The sequence below is a fragment of the Macrotis lagotis genome, chromosome 1 (genome assembly GCF_037893015.1).
Source record: "Macrotis lagotis isolate mMagLag1 chromosome 1, bilby.v1.9.chrom.fasta, whole genome shotgun sequence".
Lineage (NCBI taxonomy): Eukaryota > Metazoa > Chordata > Mammalia > Peramelemorphia > Peramelidae > Macrotis > Macrotis lagotis.
The window spans coordinates 389,709,725-389,717,489 of NC_133658.1; the positions used below are offsets into that span (position 1 = coordinate 389,709,725).

The 7,765-nt window shown below is 32.7% G+C and overlaps 1 long non-coding RNA gene across 2 annotated transcripts; it reads right to left on the reverse strand.

The window, feature by feature from the left end:
• Positions 1-4,459: 4,459 nt before the first annotated feature.
• On the reverse strand, positions 4,460-5,512 carry LOC141518257 (uncharacterized). 2 transcript variants are annotated; one of them, XR_012477132.1, is made up of 3 exons: positions 5,471-5,512; positions 4,703-4,921; positions 4,460-4,530 (listed from the first exon to the last, which is right to left on the reverse strand). It is a non-coding gene; the product is annotated as an uncharacterized LOC141518257 (long non-coding RNA). The 2 variants fall into 2 exon arrangements; XR_012477133.1 differs by lacking the exon at positions 5,471-5,512 and adding an exon at positions 5,109-5,273.
• Between the last annotated feature and the right edge of the window lie 2,253 nt (positions 5,513-7,765).

The window sequence follows — 7,765 nt, forward strand, 5'->3', positions numbered from 1 at the left end:
CTAACATTTACATAGAGATTCCATGGAGTTTAAGACAGGAATCAGGGAGTTTTATATGCATTCATGTATATATGTGTGTGTATACATGTGTATTTAGAGAAACAAATATTTACATATTTACACTTTATGTATCTGTAAAATGAAAGAGAAGAAGACAGAAAGGCAATGATAGGATGTAACAGGAAATTTTAACTTTTTTGTGTCATGAATTCCTTTAACAGTCTGAGAAATCATTGAACCCTTTCTCAAAATAATTCATTAAATAATTAAATTCATAGACCTCAGGCTAAAATTCCTATACCAAATGATCTCTAATCCTCCTTCTATGTATACATATATATATATATATATATATATATATATATATATATATATATATATATATATCCTTTTTTTTAAGGTACTCTAAAAAAGCAGGCACTGGCAATTGGTAGAATATGTGCCAGTGATGACCATTTACTGACTTTCAGTTGTATATAGTGTTGAAATAATCACCATTATTGTACTTCTTTTTCAAGTTCAGTGACCACTTTAATATATACTCCCTTAACACTCTAGAATAACTAATTCCAACCCAATAATCATTTAGTGTCTACTAGGTATAAGGAATGAAGTACAATCCCTGCCCTCATGAAACTGAAATTTTGCCTGGGGGCAAATTTGGTCTCAGACACTTAATTACCTAGTTAGGGGACCTTGGGCAAGGCACTTAACTCCATTGCCTTCAGATATTCTAGGGATCAATGACCTAAATATCAGGATGACTGTTCTCAGGTGATTAATCACTAAATCATAGACTAAAATCTTATAGCTGGAAGAGATTGGAGAGTTCATCCTATCTAATTCCCTTTTTTCTTTAAAGCGGGTGATTTGCCCAAGGTCACATAGCTACTGTTTTCCCTGAAAGAATGAAAATGTCTCAAGGAAAAGGACTGTTTTTCTTTTGTAGCCTAAACTTTGTTTCAATGTGTGGAACATAGCAAATCATTATTAAATAAGTATTAATAAATATTATGTGATCAATTAGTAGCAGAAGTCAGACTAGAGCCCTGGTCTCCAAGTATCTAATCCATTATTCTCTGATTCTACTCTAAGGCTAACCTATTACCACATTTTTGTTTTTGTTTCTTTTTTCCACCCTAGTTCAGTGAGCCTCTCAGCAATCTGATGAGAAGCCCTCACATGACTTTACTTCTCTTTCCTAAGAAGCAGGTGGCTGGAGGCTCCATTTCTTTTTTTTTTTTTTCAATCCCTTTTTAGAGGTCAAAATACTGGGTTAGCTTGAGGGGAAACACTAGACTGTCTTTGGGATTTCACTGCTGCCTCATCACACAACTGAAAGCCACACAAAGAGCAACATGAAATGCAAAGTAGGGGAATTGGGAAGAGCTTTGCTGTGCCCAGAGAAGATTGCTCTGAGTCTTGCCAAAGTATCCTTCAATGAACCACAATTTTGTCACTGGGAATGCCCGAGGTCAGTGTAAAGTTGAGGGAAAAGGGAAAAAGTGTTGGAACCAAGTCACAACATCAGTGGGTCTCACTTTGTGCATCTGTAAAATGAAAGCAGGGGAGACAGAAAGACGATGGGATATAACAAAGAATTTTAACATTTTTGTGTGTCATGAATTCCTTTGACAGTCTAGTGAAATCATCAAACCCTTTCTCAGAATAATTCATTAATTAAATAATTAAATTCACAGACCTCAGGCTAAAATCCCTATACTAAATGATCTCTAATTTTCCTCCTGATTCTAAGAACTTATGGACTTTAAAATTTCCAGGAATGGCTATCTGAAGAATAGAACACAAGAGACTATTGTCCTCCTTGAATGCCCATGGCAACTAGGTATCTTATATTTCTAAGATATTGTTCCATGTGTGATTTCACATACTATCTACTATTTCAAAAAATTCACCTGGCCAATGTCCCATTCATTTTAGACCTTGCTCACTGCTAGGAGACTAATAGATGATCTGTGCCAATTTAATAATCTTATTTGAACTTTCTGAAGATCAAATGAAAAAAGGTACAGAATCCATTTTGTAAGCCATGAATTACTTTATAAAATATGTTATATATGTCACATTTAACATATATTGTATTATGTAAAATAGGGATAATAACAACTTTGTCCAATGAATAGACCTGATTTTGAATCCAACCTACAACAATTCTCACTTGTATGATCCTGGGCAAGTCACGTAACCTCTCTGTGCCTTTATTTCTTTAGCTGTAAAAGGAGATAATAGCCCCAACTTACCAGGATTATTGTGAAAATGATATGTGCAAATCCTAGAGTATTATATAAATGCTATTATTAATACATTATAGTTTATAAAAATGCATTATATATACATGATCTTATCTTCCTTACAATTAAAATAAAAATATTGTTATTATTACTCTGGTACACAAAAACTACCTTGATTTATCATAGATTTATTCTGGATATGTTTATTCCATAAATGTACATCTCTAAAATATTTGAGAACAGGAATTGTCCATTTTCTATCATTGTACTTCTAGTGCCTAGCAGAGAATTGGCACATAATAGACATATAATAAATTCTTGCTGATTGATTGATAATTACTATTAATAAAACATGGTAGGTAACATAAATCTATGTATATATATATGGATTTAATATCTAAATATAATAACTACTAATTCTAAGAATTGCTACTACTACTACTACTATACTAATAAAGATGACAACAATAATAATAGATAATAACTTCAATTCTCCAAGGACTCATGCTTTTGTTGATATGGAATCTTCTCCATCAAAGATTATAACCTCCTTACAATTCAATAAATGATTGTCAGAAATGTTTGTGGCTAAAAATTATGGCACTTAAGAAGCAAGCTGGAGATGCAACTTTCCAAATTTAGTCTTCTGGTCCTGGGATGACTGACATATAGTTCATTCCAAAATCCAAGCTCAAAGTAGGAAAATAGTTTTCACTCCATTGACACAGCCTTGGAGAATCCAGGGTCACCTCCATGATATAGCTGTAGAGAAGGATTTCAGTGGAGAAACGAATAATTATGTACTAGAACAACCTATAACTTGAAAGTCCTATAATTAACTGCAACATCCTCTCACACAGCTAGTTCTGAACAAGGAAAGGATTAGAAGTTGAATAGAAGTAACAGGAAGGCAAATTTCAACTTGATCTCAAGACCTTCCTAATAATTAAATCTGTCTGAAAAGTAAATGGGCTGCTTTGTGAAACTGAGAGTTCCTTGGTACTAGAAATGTTTAATCAAGGATTGAATAATCATTTGTGGGGAATATTTTAAAGGTGATTCCTTCTCCAAGCTTGAGTTGAAGTTGATGGAGATAGTATGGTACAATGATACTATGGATGTGGAATAATTTTTAGAACTAAGTTCAGATATTCTCTTTGGCACTAAATAAAGAAGATGGTACTGAAGATGAACTGTGAAAGAAGCTACAGATTCTGAGATGATGAGTGAGTTAATTAATTTAAGAAATTAATTTTCACTCACCCCTCTCCTTTTGCTCATCTTGTCCTAGTGTTTATAGCTCTGAGGTCCATTGCTCTGAAACTGCCTGCTTTCTCAATAAAGCTTTGTTACTCCCCCATCTCTACTTTTGGTTCTAGTCTAAGGTCACCCTGACCCCCCATCCCCATAAAAAGGGTGAATAATTGAAGTATCCAATATTCAATATGAACCTGATGTACAACAGACAGTTCTATTCCCATGTACAAAAATCTACTTAACAAAGAATCAAGAATCACAGATTCATTAGAACAAAATCTAGTAACTTATAACTACTTATAAAATCAGTTGGATGGGTAATATTCAAGCTCCATTGGTACATTTGCGAATATTTTATTTGTAAGGTCTGTTAATTATCTATTTGACATTTTTACATCCATTGAGAACAGTCCCATCAATACCAAAGGGCTCTTTCCTTCCAGCATTGTCTTTCTTTTTTGGTACTTCTTTCCCTTTTGGTCTGTTTGATTCTATTTCTATTGGTACCACAATTTCTCTGGTAGCTATGACTCTGCTGCTCAGATATCTGGGAAGGGGAAAACTCCATTGCCTTTTGGGATCTTGCAAGAATCTTTACCAAAGAAAAGAACATACAAATATGATGAAGCTCTATCCCAGCATCACTCTTTATTAGGAGACTTGAGGTTTTCAACAGAGTGGGGAAAAGTGCATCTCCCCACCTATCCCCCCAAACACACACCCCTAGCCCTTCTGGTAACTTAGAGACATCCTTACACTTTGAAATCAACAGGATGAGGAGACCTCAAGATTGAGCATCATGCCTTTAATATGCCTACAATTAAAAGATACCACACAGAAAGAATTTCTGAGTCATCAAGGTCATTGAGAAGTAACCAGAGGAAATCTATACATGCTCTGAAGTGGTAGGGGAAAGGTATCTACATTACATCCCAGAAGTAGGTCAAATGTACACTTCCTTGCACTTGCCTTCCATGCAGACTTACCCAAGAGGAGTTTAAGAAGGGTGCCTTATGGAGTACTATATAGGGAAGGAAGAACGGTGTAAGTAAATGCATGAAGATGAAAAGGGATTTTACAAGAAACAAAAGCAAGAGAATGAAACAATAAATGGTACTTGTGAGGAATGCAGAACCTGATTAGTTAAGGATTAGTTTTCACTGGATTATGGTTTGTTTCTATTATTCACTGACCTGACCTTATTTCCCTGATGTGGAGATCTCCCAGTAAGAAAACACTCTTCTCAAATTGCCAAAGAACAAATATTCTGGAAGACTTGGAGTTGTCCTGAGAGATGACTTACTCAGGATCAGGTGCTCAGTTTAAATCAGAGGCAGGACTGGAATCCAGATCTTCCTACCTTTTTCCATTTTGCTACCGTCTCATTTAAGGAAAGTATGACAAAAAGGGTGCTTTGTAGAGGAAAGAAAAAGAAGGAAAGTGATTAACAATATATCGATTTTAGAACAAGGTACCAGATTATAAAAATTCAATTTCACTTCTTGGTAATCTATTTGTTTTAAAGATAACTCCAGGAAAAAAAATTAAAGAATACCTCATCTTGGTAAAGATTAGGAAATGCCAAACTAGTTTCTTTACCTTATTCTAGCAGCATAGTGGTGATATTATCATTTCATCACAACCATCTGACCTACTCCTTTCCATCTACACACAGACATATATACATACAAATAGACATACAAATCATCTCTCTGCATTCCTCAGTCCAATTGAAAGAGCCCAGTTTGGGGAAAAAACAATTTCTACTTAACTAGTAAACAAATTGCAGTATTGATCAAAGGGTATATGTGGGAGGCACCAAGGTACCAATGGGAAGTACATCAGTTTGTAATCTACCAGTAAGGACATCCACTTTGAGAACTAATGGAGTCAATGCTACCAAAAGCTAAACTTCTCTAGGAAACAATAGGGTAGTTCAAGGACATGGAGCCAAATTAAACCTGAAAAGGAAAGAAGAGTTCTGCTGAGTTGTTACATTATCTGAACCAGAATACCAGACTGCTTCTGTGGTGTCATTATGATTCTATTCATTCTATTCTTTTCCTTCTATTCATATGGGGGGGGAGATAGCTCAATGGACTTGGTTTCAGGGAGTAGAAACTCTCTTCATACTCTTACTTGCTAAGTGACCTTGTACATGTCACTTATCTTCTCTCAACATCAATTTCCTCATCCATAAAATGGGGGTAATGATAATACCTACTTCACAGGTAATAATATACACAAATTACATTGCAAATCTAAAACACACTTCATAAATACTTTTAATTTATTCCTCTAAAAAACTGCCTGCTCATATCAGGGAATGACCTGTATTCTTATAAATTTCATAAAATTCTTTATACATTTGAGATTTGAAGCCTTTATTCAATTGTCTATAAGTTTTTCTTTTTAGTTTTCTGCTTTCCTTCTAATTTTATTTGTGCAAAACCTTTTTAAATTAATGTAATCAAAATTATCCATTTTACATTTCACAGTTATCTCTTGTTTATTCATAAATTCTATCTATATGTCTAATAAGTCATATGTTCCATGTTCTTCCAATTTACTTATGATATCTCTATTTATGTCCATGTCATATATACTGGCTAGCCTACCCATAAATACTTCTCCATTTATTTAAATCTGATTTTAATCATATAAAAATGTTTTATAATTATGTTCATATAGTTTTTGGTTGGTCTTGGTAGGCATACTCCCAGGTATTTTATGTTTTCTTTAGTTGTTTCAAATGGACTGTTTCTTGCTATCTCTTTGTACAGGGATTTGTTGATAATATAGGCATGCTAATAATTTGAGTGGATTCAGTTCATACACTACCAGTCTGCCCAATTACTTTTTAGTTGAATCTGGGATTTTCCAAGTATATCATCATATTGTCTGCAGAAAAAATACTTTTATTACCTCATTACCCATTCTGGTTCCTTCAATTTCTTTTTTCTTCTCTTATTGCTATTGTTGGTATTTTTAATACCATACTGAATAATATTGGTGATAAAGAGCATCCTTATTTCACTCTTGATCTTACTGGAAGGACTTCTAGCTTATCCCATTATAAATGATGTTTGATGATTTAGGTGGCTATTTCTTGCCATTTTAAGGAACAATCCTTTTATATCTATGCTCTCAAGTATTTTTAATAGGAATGATTGTTATATTTTGTCAAAAGCATGTGATTTTTTTGTTACTTTGTTTATTTATACACCCAATGATGTTAGTAGTTTTCCTTATATTGAATCAGTCTGGGAATTCTGAAATAAATTCCCTTAGCCATAATGTATAATCTTTGTTATATGTTATTGTAGTTTCCTAGTTACTATTTTATTTAGGATTTTTGCATCAATATTCATTAGTGAAATTGAATTTTTTTTCTCAGTTTCTGCTTTTCATGATTTAGGTATTAGTATTTTATTTCATAAAAGAAGTTTGCCTATTATTCCAAATAATTTATTTATTATTAGAATTAGTTGATCATCAAATGTTTGATAGAATTCACTTCTAAATCCACCTGGTCCTGAGGCTTTTTTTCTTAGAAAGTTTATTTATGGCCTGTTCAATTTCTTTTTACAGAAATTGGTTTATTTAGACACTATTTTTCCTCTTTTGTTAATCTGGTTAAGCCAATTTAATTCTTGTTAATCCAGTTCATGTTTCTGTAAGCATTCTTCCATTTCACTTAAATTGTTAAATTTATTGAGCAAATAACTATTTTAATTTCATCTTCATTAATGCTACACTCACTTTTTTATTTTTGATACTAATAATTTGTTTTTCTTCTCTTTTTAAATGGTTTATATAGCTTATTAGTTTTTTTCAGAAAACCAATTCCCAGTTTTATTTGTTAATTTAATAGTTTTCTTTCATTCAGTTTTGCTAATGTTACTTTTAATTTTCAAGACTTCCAATTTGGTATTTAATTGGGAGCTTTAATTTGTTCTTTTTCTATTTTTTTAAAATTCCATACCCAATTCATTGGTCTGTTCTTTCTCTATTTTGTGTATGTAAATATTTAGAAATGCATACATGCATATATATATATATATATATATAATATATATTTTTTCCTCTAATGCTTTTGCAGCATCCTCAAAATTTTGGTATGATGTCACTTTATTAACATTCTCCTTAATAAAATTATTTATTTCTTTAACTTGATCTTCAATTCACTCATTCTTTAATATTAGATTATCTAATCTTCAAGCAATTTTTAATGTGTGGGGCAGAAAGGTGGTATA